We start from the raw sequence: 16,946 nt of genomic DNA, 5'->3' as shown, positions 1-16,946 counted from the left end.
AGAGTTGGTAGGATAAAGTTCTATCTAATGTCTTAAGAACACTGTCAACTTGATTTCACCTGGCCACAGTGGCGGAACTACCGGGGTCGCAGGGGTCGCGACTGCGACCGGGCCCTGGAGTTCTGCCAGTCAGGGGGGCCCAAGGGGTGCCGAGCGGTTGCTGAAAACGACCGCTCGGCAACTCTTGGGCCCCCCTGACTGACAGAAATCCAGGATGCCTCTGCTCCCCGCTGCTGCTGCCGCCGTCGTCGTCGCCGCCGCCTGCCTCAGCGCTGCCCAGAGTGCAGTGTTGGGAGCGTGAGGCGTTTGTCTCGGGTGCCGGCGCTTTACGAAGAGCGCCGGCATATGACGTCATATGCCGGCGCTCAAAAGTGAAGCGCCAGCACCCGAGACAAACGCCTCACGCTCCAAACACAGGAGTTGACGGTAAGTGACCTACAAAGGGAGGGGGTAGATTGTGAGAAGGGGGGTAGGGAGGGAGTGGGTAGATCGTGAGAAGGGGGGGTAGGGAGGGAGAGGGTAGATTGTGAGAAGGGGGGTAGGGAGGGAGAGGATAGATCGTGAGAAGGGGGGGTAGGGAGGGAGAGGGTAGATTGTGAGAAGGGGGGTAGGGAGGGAGAGGGTAGATCGTGAGAAGGGGGGGTAGGGAGGGAGAGGGTAGATTGTGAGAAGGGGGGTAGGGAGGGAGAGGGTAGATCGTGAGAAGGGGGGTTAGGGAGGGAGATCGTGAGAAGGGGGGTAGGGAGGGAGAGGGTAGTTAGTGAGAAAGGGATAGATGGGTTGGGGGTGGGGGGCCCTTAACAGATTCTCGCACCGGGGCCCTGAGGTTTCTAGTTACGCCCCTGCCTGGCCATGAAGAATGTTTGAGGTGACATGAAAATAATGTTTCTATATTAGCATCTTTATTTTTTCTGTACATCTAATTTATAATTGTGATCATACAATTGCCCCGCATACACCCTTCCCGACCCCACTATCTGAATTGCAGATTTTTCTGTGGCACTCACAGACTTTTGCATTGGCTGGCAGCTTACATCTGCGTTGCTCACACACTGTAAACAACTTCTTACCGCTCTGAGGACGGGAACCAAGTAGGGTCATGTGACATAACGTGACGTGCCTCCACTGGGTTCCTGCACCCCCTGTATATTACAAGAGATGTTGCTCGCACAGTGTGCGGAGGTAAGCAGGCCCATACGGAAGTCATCGTAGGGGCCGCCCAGGCACGGTCGCAGTTGTGACCCTCATGATTGCTGCAGGCTCAAGGGGCAGCTGCTATGCCCCCCCCTGGAATAACTGGGCTCAGGGCAGTTGCTCCTTTTGCCCTGGGTTAAAGACTGCCTGCCCCTGATTCGGGCCTACCTGCGTCTCAGAGGAGTCAAGAGCCAGTGTTTGTCTCAGTCTGCAGTCTAAAGGTATGTTTCTTTGATATGTGTTTAGATTCCTTGTTTGGTTTGTTTAGTACCTCTGTAGGCAGGGTTTAGCGTTAGGACCCACCGTATTTATGGGAGTACTTTGGCATAGTGGTGGGCTAAGCATACTATGGCCATAAGATGAGATGAAATCTCCAATTGTTATATTATCGTCCTAGGCTAGTTTCTGTATTTATGTGTGTCAGTCTGTGATTTAACCTGTGGGTGTTCTGTCTTGAATCCCCGGTAGAGGGATGTCCTGTCTTGTATCCCCGGTAGAAGGGTGTCCTGTCTTATATCCCCGGTAGAGGGGTGTCCTGTCTTATATCCCCGGTAGAGGGGTGTCCTGTCCTATTCATGTTGGATCTTGAGTATTCCTTGTCTTGTTCCCTGTTGGGCCTTGTATTATGTATGTCTTGTCTGGTTATGTTTCTTGCCTGGTCTCCCTGTCCCTTGCTCGCTATGTTTCAGCTGTTACTCTGCTTAGCTTCCACACTCCCAGCCTGCAGCATCCCGCACATGACTCTAGTGCTATGTCTCATGCCTTCTCCAGGGTGCCTGCAGGATATCATTTTGCTTCATTCTGGACATCCGCTGCTATATCAGGGCGCTGGTATGTGGCTGCACAACCCTAGATGCTCAACACGCGGGTGAGTGCAGTCGGCCTGCACCAGTTCCTGTCCTGTGACTCCGCTTTTGCATCCTGAACTCCATCTTTAAGCGCCCTGGGTCATTACAGTCGTCTGTATGGACCCAGTTCCTGACAATAAGTGAGAGAATACATGTGTGTATGAACTGTGTGAATGAGTGAGAGTAAGAGTTGTGTGGATAAGTGAGCGACTGTAAAAGTGTTTGTGAGTATCATAGATGTATAATTGATTTGTGGGAAGGCAAAGATGGCACAGGTGGGGTGTTTATGGGACAAAGATGGCACAGGGCGGGCTGTTTGGGGATAAAGATGTCGTACGCTGGGCTGTTTGGGGACAAAGTTGACTCATGCTGGGCTGATTGGGGACAAAAAATGGCATGTCCTATGTGTGTAATCTTGGTGCTTGGCAGGTTCTTTGTTGACAATGTGGAGGCCAAGGCTGGCCTTTGGGGTGTGCAACCTGTGATCTATGCCTGTAATTTAGGGGTGTTTATCTATACTTTTTTTTATTTTTTATTTTTATTTTTCTTTTTTTTTCTTTTTTACATTGACAATCATTTCCACATCCACATATATCGATATACCTATCTTAAAATTCTTACTGCCACTACAAATTTTGTTACAATTTAGGGAGGTAGGTCAGATTATTCATAAGATATCTTCTGACCTCCTATCCCAATGAAACAGCAGATAGAGAAAAAAAAACAAAAAAAAAACAAAAGGAAAGACCAAAACGAAGAAAATTAAACAGTATAGATAAGGAAAAAAAAAAAATAGAACAACAGAGAGGGTTTTACTACTATCATCCTATCCATTCATACCATTCATCCCAGCCATTCCTCACTTCGGGCGTATCTTTACAGATAAAATATTATCCCTTTGTACATATATCCTTAATAAGGATCGGGGTGTTTATCCAGCCAAGGTCTCCACACTTTATAGAATTTATATAGTTTCTGTTGCGCTTGATAGAAACCTCGCTCCATCATACACTGATAATTAATTTGGTTTATGACATGATCTATGCTGATTGATATTTTTTGTAGCCATTGTCTGGCTATAATTATTTGCATGGCCAGTAGGCATTGAATAATCAAAGCTTTTTGATTGGTAGGGATGTTACTCAAATTCATATGTAGCAGAGCCTTATTAAGCGTAGGGTAAATAAAACTATTCAAAGTGTCCGATATAATCTCAAAAAGTTCCGTCCAACTATGTTGTAATATGCTACAGCTCCACCAGATATGCACATAGGTACCTTTTTCCAGTCCACATCTCCAACATATATCGGAGGTGTTATGTTTAAATTTAGCCAATTTCTCAGGAGTCATGTACCATCTTAACATAATCTTATAGTGGAGTTCTGACATATTTAAGGAATGTGTAAATTGACTAACTTCCGCTAAGCTCTTTATCCAGTTTTCCTGCTCCACTTGGGAATGTAAATCCTGTTGCCAAGACTTTAACGCACAATTTTCAACTGATTTTTCTGTTTCCTCTAATAATAAATACCACTTCCTCATACCTCTATTAATTATTTCTAGAGAGAACATATCTATTATTTTATAGCATATATTTAATTTTCCTCCCTCATATAGATGAGTTTTTAAATAATGCCTTATTCTATATATATTGAAGAATTCAGAATTATCCAACTTAAAATCTTCTTTCAGGCGAGCAAAGGAATTTATCTTATTTAAGGTGTATATATCTTTTATTCTCATATTTCTAAAATTAAAATGTTTATCTATACCTTTAATGCTGAGTTGTTATGTGAATTCCAATTGATCTATACCTGTTTGGGTCATACCTGGCTATATAGCCACAATCCTTCTATAGACTGGAAAAAGGGGGAGATTACCCAGGTTTTTTTGTCATCAAGAAGGATGGCACCTTGCAGCCTGTACTGCCTGTTGGTGGATGAATTACGTCATCATCAAAAACACTTACCCATTACCCCTCTGTAACGGAGTAGACCTTGCTGGATGGAACACCAGCTGAGTATATCTTTTCTGCAGTCTTTTATTTTCAATTGTATGGAGTTCCCAACTCCTCAGCATACAAATTATGCAACACTGTTGCATTCACAGTGACATAAAATATACATGTTAAACATATAACAAATCCTCACTGCCACTTATTCCTCCACTTAAGGGCAAAATAAAAGACTTTCAAACAAACATAAATCAAGGCTGCTTTGTGTTGTCACTCCCTGCATGAGATCCACAAGTGAACCTCCTGTTCAATTGAAGGTATGTTTCTTTTAAGCCCCAGTAACTGCTACAATAGCAGATACCAATCAACTAAATTGCAGTAGTGGGCTTAGACTCTTGCAAGCAGTTGACCCTTTCAGGGACTCACTTATACACACCAACACACCCTCATTTCTGAACTTGTTGATAGACTCAAGCATTCTAGCATCTTTACGAAACTGTATCTCAGAGGAGTTTATATTCTTATAACAATACGTGGATGAATGGGAAAATATCAGGGCTGGGCATTATGAAAACACTGTGATGCCATTTGTATTATGCAACACTCCTGCTGTGTTTTTTAAGCATTCCTAAACTTGATTATCTTCAGGACTTTGCCATTATATACTTAGACAATATTTTTATCCATTCACACCGGGAATATATACATAAAGTATTGAGAAATATGAATTCTAGGTGTCTAAAGGAGCTTTCTTGGGCTTCGTTTTTTTCTGCTTCTGGTTCCAAAATGGATTTTACTAAATTCTCCGGCATTTTGCAGTGGCCCCATCCAGAATCCGGAAAGCCTTTTGTTCAATATTAGAACCACTGAGCATGCCAACCAAAGTTTGGAACAATAATTGCAGGCCTTTCTTAACAACCACCAAGATAACTGGTCTGAACTCCTTCCCCTCAATGAATTCAGCAAGAATAATACCTTACAAGATTCTATTCGCTTGTCTCTCTTATACTCCGAATGAGATGTTCCATGCCATCATTAGTCCCCATTAGTGCATCCATGCACACTGCCTCAGAGAGACAAAAGGCACAAACTGACCACAGAAGAATACTGGCACCTACCTTCTTCCCATCAGACAGGGTCCGCTTATCTACCCCTCATCTTCCCTTTAGAGTACCTACTATGAAATTTGCCCGCAGATACATTGATCCTGACCGGATTGTACGATGTATTAATCCTGTCACCTATGAACTCTTTTCGGATTCCTAGAACATTCCACGTGTCCCTGCACAAACCATGAGTCTCCAATCACTTTACATCTATTCCTTGCTGATAAGTATGAAATATCCTCTATATTAATACTTTCAGGGTACTCTCCAATATCTGGTCCATTGGAAGGGGTATGGTTCAGAGGATCGTTCCTGGGTTGCAGCTTCTGATGTCCATGCCCCTCGTCTATGGAGCTCTTACCATTTACGTATTCCAGATCATCGAAGAGGTCCTTCCTTTTGCTCCATATCGAGGGGGCGGTACCGTAAGGACTTACTTACATCTGCTGGCTGTTCTCAAGTCCTTCGATGGGCGCGCAGATGGCGTGGATGGCTCTTAAAGGAAAAGAGTTTCCTGGCGGGCTTACTATTTTAACCATGGGCTGGCATTCAATCCTTGCCTTGTTGTGGTGGTAGCTGCTTACCTTCATTGGTGTATATTCTGTTATTTTGGACCCGGCTTGTTCCTGACTATGTTTTGCCTGCTGATTTTGCTGTCTCCGTCATAGTTACCTCCATCCTTGTTACCTCCTCGCCTTTGACCTTGTATTTGGATCCTGATTCAAATTTCTCGCTGAACGTAACAATATAATGCCATCATATTCCACAATGATGTACAAGAAGTACTTAAGTGATTTTTTACTGTTGGTTTGAACTAAAAGAGTTGCTGGGTTCTAAACAACCCTGAAAATAAATATAACTCAATAACAAATTGCTAGAATTAGTACCATTCCAATAATAAAAACTTCAAAGGAATCACTGAAAGATTTATAATATGTGTCTCTCCATGTGTAGCCACTACACCTGGACTTGAGGTTTTAATAACGTAATTGGAAGTGTCTTACCTTAGGTCCTTGGTTCTCTGTGTGATGACGGGGAGGTAAGTACTATTTTGTGTCTCTAGAACTTCTTGATTATTTGTATTTTTTATTATTTAACTTTGTTCAGGTAACACGCATCTTGCCAGTCAAGCTTCTGTGCTTGCATTCAGGAAAGAGGTGGAAATGAGGCATTCTGTAGGCACACAGGCTTGTGACGCCACTTCCCACGTGATAGCGGCAGAACCTCATGTACATGGGAACTCTCTGGGTTTGGCCCGGAGATCTCCAGTTCTCCGGGTCAACACCTGAATCCTCTAGGTCACGGGGTCCTGATGTGCCCCACTCCCTGCCCCCCTGACATCAGTAAGACCACCCGCCGGGATAAGCGGGCAGTCCTGGCCATGTTCCACAAGGGAAGGCTATGGGTGGCTGCAGCCCACAAGTTCCCAGTATGCTCATGTGACACATGCAGTATGGTGTATTAGGGTGAATGTTTTGCAATTATAACTACCAGAGCATTGTTCATACTGAACCCCAAATATTTGTAGGGAGCATTTCTGTGGGTACTTGCAACATTTTCAATCAGGAGGAACATTCCATTAGTTTAATTTGCTCCATGTTTAGCACCATATTTGAAGTGCTATATGTACTTGAGTGGGTGCTTTTTACTGCAAAAAATAATGGTGAAACTAAAATGGTTCTTACCTGTATAATTCTTTGTTGTGAAGACAACCTAAAGAGACTGGTATCGAGTATGGCATTGCAAAATACTTTTATAACCTTTCTGTAATCTGTGACATTATAGTCCTGTCTGGAATTGTGCTCTCCACGTTGATGCCATGTGGCAATTTTCACACCTATTATGTTACAAAACAGTGCTCTAGTCTGCCATACTCCAATTTTCTGGGTCACTGTGTTCAGACTCAAGAGGCTGGATGTTGACTTGACACTGAGTCTTTCATGTGACCTAATGAATTACTATGGAAGAGACATGGATTTCAAGCATGTTACGGTTATTTCAAGGGTAACATTTTGTTTTCTTTTTCTGTATCGACAATTGTCTGGAAAAAATGTTCATTTCCAGTGTAGTTTGATAATTAGATTTTTCCTTTAAGCTGCCCTCACCTTTTATACACAACAGGTTTTTTAATTCTTCTTCATCCCTTTCTGCCATGCCTTCTCACTAGTTTCTGTTACTGATATAACTTTTCATTACCAATATTGTTCTCTGTTTTGATTCAGCTCTCTTGTTCCACTCACATTTCTACACTTAACTATAGACATGTATCATGGGCAACTATGGCACAGGCAGGGGTACTGACAAGCAGTTTCGTGCCAGGTGTAGCTGCCATTGCAAGCCATTTTAGCAGTACAATCTGTTCCTGACCTGGCTTATCTGAGTACAGGTATGGCTTCTCACCCCGCTTGTCTTTTGAATTACGTTTTTAGACTACCATTTTGCCTTCTTTACATTATTTTCAATAAAGGTGTTTTGCACTATATTTTTGTGTCTGTCTTGTTCCTGATTCCTAACATTACACAAGAGCAATGTGTATCTACACAGAAATGGTACCTCAGGCTTTTCCCTCTGACAGAGGCAAGGTCGGCTTCATCATCATATTCTTGCTCTCTGATTGGGCTTTAGCATGGGCAAACCCTCTCTTGGAAATGCAAAAACATACCGTACAGAACTACCTAGAGTTTGTGGCCTCCTTTAAAAGGGTTTTTGATGTGGCGGCCCGCTACATTTCAGCTGCCACATAATTGATGTTCATCTGGCAGGGTACGTGGATGATTTCAGATGATGCTATTGAATTCCGTACCCTGGCAGCCGAGGTACGATGGAACAACGAAGCTCTCGTGGCTGCCTTCTCTAATAAGCTTTTGGATATGATCAAAGATGAGATAGCAGCCTGGGACCTCCCGAAGGAATTGGAAGAATTGGTCTTGGATTGTATCCCTATCAACACATGAATCTGGGAGAGTCCATCCTTAAGGGAGAGCATGTGGAGGCCTCCTGTCCATCTGGCTCATAGTTTCATCATCACAATGATCACAAGGCTCTACTTGTCACTGATTGGTTCTCGCTGGACTACCTTAGATGCAGGTATTAATAGGCCATTTCTGTAAAAGTGATTGACACTGACTGGGAATGGTGTGCAAGACTTAGTGTGATCTGTGGGGCTTAGAGTAATTTCTGTGAGTGGTAAAGTGTAATCTACGTGGCTGACAGTTGTGTGTATGACCAGCTGAAATGTGTATACCAATAGTGTTTATGGTGGTGTGTCATCCGTTTGTCAGAGAGACGCCTGTGGTTACGCGTGATCTCTGTGGCTGATTGATGCGTGTGGCTGGCAGTAGCACGAGTGTCCAAGTGTCATGATCCCGACTTACCTCCGTGGCTCTGGTACCAGCTGCACGTTGGGTCTCCCTCCCGAGTTGTGCTATGCTACTGCATGGAGGTAGGCCTCGGGTCATCCCTAAAAACTGGCAGTGATGTGCTGCCCTCAACTTCATGGGGTCTATTAAAGGCGCCAGGACCCAATTCCAGATGGAGCATGACCAGAGGCAAGTAAAACACATTTACACACTCATGCTAACACATGCACACTTACATTTAATGCAGGGACACATATCATTGCGATACATGACCCTGCCTCATTCCCACCTCAGCATGTGGATGACTTTAAGGCTGACCCTGTTTAAGGAATTTTGGATCGGCCTGGGGGGCAGTTGCCCCTCTCCTCCAGACTACGGTGGAGTATGATCTGTGTCGTCTGTAGTGGTGTGTGTGTGTGCATGTGTAAAGTCACTCACCATAACACACACAGCATACCTTCTAAGTATCCCATTTTTCAGTTTTGGGGCATTGGGCCAGTTGCAGAGATCCTTTGATCTGCCTTGATCGGCCAAGGAAGCTGTAAAATTAATAGAGGTGCTATTGCAGCACTTCCATTGCAGCTCCCACGTGTCTCTTGCAGTGCTCTGGACCTGCGTGTCGCAAGGTCTCTCTTCTAGTTAGGTGGGCTGGTGGCTCCGCCCATGACACTGCCCACCTGTCACAGCCTCAACCATTCCTTGCCTCCGGCCTCACCCCCAACACAGGTGTCCCAATTTGGGCTAAGGCTCCAGGGGATGTTGGACTATGAGGCAGCTCCAGTGGACAGTGATTTTGCTACTTTGGTCTGGTTGCTTCACAGGATGATCAGCTGCAAATCGGGACACCTAAAAGTACACCTGTCACAAAAATTCTACTTTATTTTATTTGCATTACATCACCTATATGTTGTTCTGGAAACATTATTAAAGTTTTATTAATAACCCCTGCGCCGTAATTCCCTCTTATCTGTCAATCATTACTTTGCATCAAGCTGGATGTGGTTGGCATAGAGGTATTCTGTGCTGTGTCAGGATGGATAGACCCCTCCCCTAAGGCAGTTCTTTGCTTCTCTGATTCCCTTCCCCTCCTCGTCTCCCTGACATCAAGCCCTGTGTGTCTGCACAGCATGCATGTAGGAGGAAGACAATGCAGCTGCTGTTGTTTTATTTTCTTGTCTTAACTGATTGTGAGAAGAGATTGCAGCCAGCGCTTCACTTCGTCTCCTGTCGTGTCAGATTGTGCTGGTAAGAGTTACACAGATATCTGCAGAATGCACTCACACACAGACACACACACAGACACACACACACACATTTATGTATGTCTGTACAAACACATACGTGAATACATACATGCTGTCCTCCAGTCACATAGAATCCTGAGCTTGCCATACAGTGCTGGGAATGAGGGAGGCGTTAAAGTGTCAATCAAATCCAAGATGGCTGCTCTCATATCCAGCAAACATTCTGAGCACCTACAAAAGAGGTACATCAGGGGATGAAGAAGAGACAAAGGGATTTAGGGCCCAAAGAGGGATTGTCACATGGGAGGCAGGGGTTAATCACTGGAGAGCCGTGGCTAATCCACAATTGATGTCAAGGAGTGTGGCAATCCAAAACCAGAGTCCCGGAACAGTTGAGCAGGTGGCGATAACAGCTAAATCCAGTAACATATCAATTAGTATATAATACCAGTGTTTAAACTACAACTCCCATAATGCTCAACAGCAAGACCATGTCTAGTTGATATTGTTGATCATTTTGTATTTCCAGTTTCCTTAACTGATGATCCTATTCTATTCTCTCTAGAGCTCCACATGATCCAAGGTTTACAAGACAACTGACAAGGTAGGTAGCCGTTCTACATCTTCTGCAAATGACGCCTGAATTCCTTTTTATATATAAAATACGCGAGTATGCACTGATCGTCTCTGTTACCTGTACTCCTGTGCAGATTTGTTGTGTTGTAATCCGAGCTTTCTTTTCACAGTGCTTCCTCTGCTCTTATTTATACATGTGTTGTTTTATTTACAAACACAGTGATCCTGGGCTAAATAATGTAGCATCTCGGGGGATTTTATCAGTCCATACAGGCCGTGAGTAAGATTGTTACGAAAAATAATGTACACAACACTTTGAACGCAATTCTGTGTTGTTCTTCACTGCTCAAGTTACCATGACAGCTCTCTGTTGACCACAGTCAGACTTTTCTCCAAACTGAAAGTTCACCTGTCAGATATAATGCATTCTCTTTTTTCTTCACCTGCTAGTCTTGACAAAAGATCCGACATGCAGGAATTTAGTAGATCCACTTTCTGCTATCTAATAAAGGCCACACATTTGTGTACTGATTTTTTAAACATGATGAATAAGAATGGTACAAAGTACCAAAGTGTACTTTCTTTTTCTACTGTGTGGGTTATAAGTTGTTTATAGATGTATTTTGGATTTATGTATTTTTTTAACATTTTTTTTAAATAAAACTTGTCCCTTTGTAGAACAGTGCAACATGACTAGACATTATTATTTTTTTTTTAAATATTTAAATTAACTAAATATTTTTTATTCCATGTTTTTGAAGCAGAAGAAACTGTTTCTGACCCTGATCTCGCATTTTGAGATCACATAGTGATCAGGGAGCAAGGAAGGCTCAGTAGCCCTGCATTCCTGGACACACTAAATGAAAGGGGATGATTTCTATGATCCCCATAGAAAATTGATGCTATTGAGCCCTTTCCCTACTTCTCACAGGGAAGAGAGAGCCAAGGGTTAAGACTGACAAGGGCATTGCTTTTGTCAGTTTTCCAGTTACCATCTCTTTTGATTATCTCTAGGAACCAACAAGAAAGCAGTAGAGAGTGGTTGTTGCTGGCCTGCTTAGGTCTCAAGGCAGCCAACCGTACTGGACCACGCCACTCTCAGCGAACACTGTTATTATTTTTGTAGTATGAGTATATACTTGTCAACTGGCCTTAACCACTGGCTTTTTTATGGCAGATACACTCTTTATTTTTCCTTATCTGGTTAAAAGTAATTTTGCTTGTGATTATGTAAGACCCAATCATTAATCTCTTTCAATCTCATCATGTCAGTGAAATGTAGCACAGGATTGTGATGATTTGGGTACATCTGAAGCAGTGTCTATTTAAAACAGGGGTTGGGTCTATATGAGATATGGTCTTAGGTTTGCTAAGTGTGTTTATTCTGTTGCACAGAATGAAAGGCACACACCACTGCTCACAGCTTCCTGATTGTAAACTTATTTGAGCAGGGCCCTCCTCACCTTTTGATTCTGTAAGTCCAAATTGTTATGTGACGCACTACTTGTTATGTGATAGCGCTATATAAGATTCGCTATATAAATCAAGTAATACTAGCTGATAACTAGTAAGATGAGCTAGTAGCCCATAAGCTCTGTGTCTGTAAATGTGCACTTTTTCCATGCTACATTAGTTAATGAGACAGAAGAAAAACATTGAAAATCAACAGGCAGAAAAGCTAACGTGTATTATTATATTTACAAAGTGGACCTTTTTTATCCAAACTGCATATATAACAAGCTTTGCTTCAGAATTAAAGTAAACTTTTATCTGTATATTGTGTAGGCTAAACTGCTATTAAATGAACAGATTAGATGATATCCTCAGCGGATGATTTTCTTTTTGCATGCAATGGATTATAGGAGCATTAGCAATTGCTACCAACTACTTTCCAAAGTATTTAGAAAATGCTTTGTGGGCAGCGTTTAATCAGGAAATGAGTTGAACATGAACAAAAATTGATTTTATATATATATATATATATATATATATATATATATATATATAATGGTTTATCCCCTCTTTTTTGAGCCTCACAGCTCTCATAAAGAAACAGTGGTTAAGGCCTATCTTATGGAGACTCTGATCCTTTTGCAAACCCATCTGACTGTGAGGTTGTAGCTTGTGTAAGTAGGTTTCATGTGCGGACCGGATCCTAGGGTTTCTATACGAACTATGCTCTGATACCCCCTTCTGCAGGCATTTTTTTTGTTAATGTAGCCTGGTGTTGACTATCTCCATCCGCTGCCAAGTTTGCCAATATGATATATCCTCTATGGGTTAGTTAGCAGCCAGTCTGGTGTAAGCACCAGTCTGTTTTGTTCTTAATCACAGGTGTTCTTTGGGAAGAACATGTGTATACTGTTTGAGAATTTGGTATACAACTATGGGACATAGGAATAATTACCAACACACGCCACACTTCTTACAGTACATACTTCCAAAGGGTATGACAAAACTAAGATGAACTATTACATTGGGTAAAGCGAGCCCTGCTCACAAGTTTACTATATATAGGTTGAGATTTTTCTGATTGTTGAAGATACTAATTTTTGATACTAGCACCACTGCAACGCAGAAAAAGCCACCATGTAATGTTGTACTTAATGACGTCTGTATTGTAAAGTTTGAATTAAAAAAAACTTAATATGGTAGACAAAACAGCTTATTTTGGGAATAGTCGATTTGTTTTTTTGCCATCATATAAAACCTATCTGTATTAGTGTAAACTAAAATGGCCTGCAAGCTTGGTGTCTGAAATGGCATATTTATTTATCCATCTTTCACAATGTTGGATGCATTTCCGCACATGCTGTATGGATGAAATTATGACCCTCTTAGACACATTCTCGATTGGGACTAAAGTAATGTTTTAATGGTTATTATCCAGCTGTTTTGTAGCAAAAGGAGCATGTCTAAAACAATGGGATTACTTGTTTACAAACAGTTCAAATTATGGTATAGTGGAGGAAAAATGCAATTGGGAAATTTTTATTTCAATATATTTAGATGGTTCTAAATCACACAATTACTTTTCTGACATCTATTATAATTAGACTTTCATTTCAGTTCTTAATAAAGGAAATTAGCTGTCCGCACTGTTGTAATGGATGAAGGTTTGTTAAATCAGAGGTCTATTGTTTATCCATGAGACTTTCTGTGTATGGAGATTGTTTACTCTTTATAGACCACATACAAAAACATAGCAGCTAAATGAAAGATAAAAGCTCCAACTATTCAAATTTGAAGATTTTTTTACAGGGTTGTGTAAAGCCTTGGTGGAATTGAAATAACACCATAATTATTTTAACACTGTTACGTATAGTTTTTGGGCTTGGCAGAAGCTATAGGATTGCGTGAACGCCTCTACGTGTAACGCAAGGGACGTAAGGTGGTGTCTCTTGCGTTTACCTTTTTAAGTGGTACATGTCTTTAATTCATGTAAAAATGTTGCCAGAGGCAACAAAAATAGAAACTTTTAGGAAGAATTGTCCAAGAAAAAACAGCTACCTATGGGCTTCAGAAAATGCTGGCTGGGGAGGTGGGCGACAAACCCCTGAGGTAAGTCTTAGCTGAACTGCAGAAACGTGGTGGTGCTTAACAGACTGACTTTCTTATGACAGCCGTTAAATTATTTGGGAGCAAATTTCACAGGAAGCTTGCAACACCCAATTCATCACAACTGGGAGTACTGGTGGAAGTGCTGGATGTGTTTTAGGCCTGGGTCTCAATTGAGAAGGCCCTGCTTGGCCCTTCCGACTCATTAATGAATATTTGAGGTAAAAGTTTCCTCCATTCTCGGAGCTAGACCCGAGGCACACGGACAGATCAATTTCCAAACATTTGTACTCCTTTTATAAGGGTTTATGTACAAAGGGCTGAGCTAGCCCAAAAATAAACTTGTGTGTCTGTTCTAGTCACCTTGATAGGCCTTGCAGCACTCCTTGCAGTGGAAAAGAGCAGTTGTTCCACAGTGTGAATCCTACCCCCCCCAATGATACTTCCGTTAATAGGCCCATTAAGGGATGGACTTTAAGATTGTCATTCAGATGATCTTATAGCCCTTGGAACACCTGTTTTTGGCCACTCAGTTGCCCTTGTGTAGTTAACATATTATGACCAGTTCTCCTGTGTTATTATTATTTATTACTTTATATAGTTCCATCTTATTCTGTAGCGCTGTACAATGGGTAGACAGGACATAACAATTAGTATATAACATAATAATTGGACTTACAGAAACAACAGGTGCTTACAATCAAGAGGGAGTTAGGGTGTATTACACAAGAGGTTCAAGTGCCACTGTTAGGGATAGACCAGGCATGCTAGTATAATTATTGCAGGAGAGGGATTAGGAAAGGTGGGCTAAGGAATATGGGAGGAAGGGTGTTTATGTGTAAGATTGTAGGTGTCCTTAAAGAAAGTGTTTTTTTAAGGACCAAAGCCAGAGGGAAAGACAGACAGACAGGCAGGGGACGGTATTCCAGAGTCCAGAGTGTCACCAAGGCAGGCAGCGTAAAGGGATGGGGAGATAAGTTCGGTGTTAACCACTGACAATCAAGGGACATTGGGGCTCATCTGCAAGTTCCACGACCACCATAACCTCAGGGAAAGGTGGTTGTCCACTTATTGTAATTTACTTTTGCATGGAATTTACTGGTTCTGCATCCAGTGTCTGTCCTGTACGAATCCTAACACTGGCATTATACAGTATATGACTATGGCAAGGTTTTACTTAAATAAAGATTGTTTCTGGGAAGAGTTTGGACATTCAAAATTACTATGCTTTTTCTAGTGATGCATTTTGTTGGAAACTCTTACATTTCACAGAATTGGTGGAACAGCACCTTTAATAAGTGATAAGATATTATGGCTAAGCTTTCAGCTGTAAAAGTTTCAGCTTACAGCTACAGCATGATGTCTGCTAGCCCTGCTTAAAATAAGTATTCTTCTAAATTACTCTTACGATTAAGAAACTGTCAGAAAGCATTCACCCGCATATCAAAATATGCTGGAATAGTGGCAGCCAGTGGCTTCTCCACGTAAATAGAACTTTAATTATGCAGAATATTAATTTTTGTCGGGCACCTTATAACCGAAAGCAAGTGTCTAGTTAATTAACAGCCAGGTTTTGGTATTCTATATAGCTCGCATTCTACATTGCTCTCAACCCCAACCTCCCAGGTTCTTGTTTTAGCACAAAAACGTGATCAGTGGTTTAATTCTGCTCTGTCTGTCTCTCTATCGGTCTTTGAAATTAGCTTTGTTATTCCCTGCATTTCTGCAGCACACGATATGTTCCTAATTATTTCATTTTCTGAATGTGTCGTTTTATTATTACACTAAATGGGCTGTGGAAACTGTTAGCTGTACACATTAGTTCCCTACATTTACTATGTTTTAGGTTTTCAAATATCTGATATAATAGATATACTAATGATATCTGCTGCTAACAACACTAGCAACACATATGGAATAGCCATCGTTAGTAAGTGCTTGCACTGTGGAAGGTTTCTCTTTTATTCTTCGCAATAATTAATCTGCTCTATATTACCTGCACAATGATCTCGAGCGAGACAAATGGAGTGTCGTTTAATCATGTAAATAGAGATGCATAATCTTAATTATGTGACATTTTTAAAATAAACTCTACTAACAACATTATCAATTGCCATTATATTTGTCGACATTGTTTATTTCTAATATGACAAAGAGTCACAGCACCCATTATATCAAATTGTTGCTGGTGTAATTATTGTAAACTTTATTTTTCTATGCTTAATGTATGCTAGTGCACATTTTTCAGAAAATGTAGCATTTATGAGCGCAAGGGAAAAAGCGAAATCTGGTAGATGGATAGACGGATTGACAGATAAATAGATCTTGTCTACAATAAAGCCATATTAGCTCAATTTATGTCAGTTTCTTAAAAGCTGGGTTGTGGCTGAAGCTTGTGTAATTGCAACATATTTGTTTAGAATGTGCGCCCCAGGAACATAAAATTCAAATGTAAAAGTTTGACATCACCAAACAAAAGTGTACTAAAACTTACATTAAATGAAGTGAAGATGTTGACCTCAATATGTTTGAGTGTCACATGTTAAGTGCATATATGTATAAAGGCTGTGGGCAAATGTTTGGCCTGTTGTTCTTACTATTCCGTGTAAATAAAGACCGAAATGCACGGTTATTGTCTCCCGGTATGGCATGTCACTCAAAAGCACTGAATCATCAACATTGCTTTTATTGGATTTCTCTTAGCCCCCATATGCCCTGCTAGGCTTTGCTGACCCTTTTGCCTGCGTGTCATAGGTAACTGGGTCAGTCAGCATTGACATCTTTTGTTTTGCTGTCGACATGAGAGGTATGCTCATATAGGTCATCAAACAACTTAAATAGTAACAAATAAGAACGTTTATGTCTTCTGACCAACATAAATGGTTTTCTCATTCAAATCATTTTGATAGAATTCTAGGTCAGGATAAATAAATATGTATGTAGTGTTCTGCATTTTATTAAATATCAAGCAATAATATCAAGTAATGCATTGTGTACTTCAATTACTGACAATTAAATTATTTTTACGTGGCTGATTGACCATCTTGTGAGCTCAGCTCAATGCAGTTTTTTTTTTCTATGACTTCATTCAAACTTTTAAATGAATG

At 41.4% G+C, this 16,946-nt stretch overlaps 1 protein-coding gene across 5 annotated transcripts in view; it reads left to right on the top strand.

Annotated features, from left to right (window-relative positions):
* The first annotated feature begins 9,535 nt into the window (after positions 1 to 9,535).
* The window catches only part of ARVCF (ARVCF delta catenin family member), a 247,836-nt gene continuing 240,425 nt past the window's right edge, over positions 9,536 to 16,946 (top strand). For all 5 annotated transcript variants that reach the window (XM_053471261.1, XM_053471240.1, XM_053471231.1 and 2 more), the window contains exons 1-2: positions 9,536 to 9,706; positions 10,271 to 10,309. The gene's annotated coding sequence lies outside the window, so the exon portion shown is untranslated. The remainder of the gene's footprint in view (positions 9,707 to 10,270; positions 10,310 to 16,946) is intronic.

Source organism: Spea bombifrons, chromosome 1, assembly GCF_027358695.1.
Source record: "Spea bombifrons isolate aSpeBom1 chromosome 1, aSpeBom1.2.pri, whole genome shotgun sequence".
Taxonomy (NCBI): Eukaryota; Metazoa; Chordata; class Amphibia; order Anura; family Pelobatidae; genus Spea; species Spea bombifrons.
Note: the sequence above shows the minus strand (reverse complement) of the source record. Positions and strands in the feature narration are given on the sequence as shown.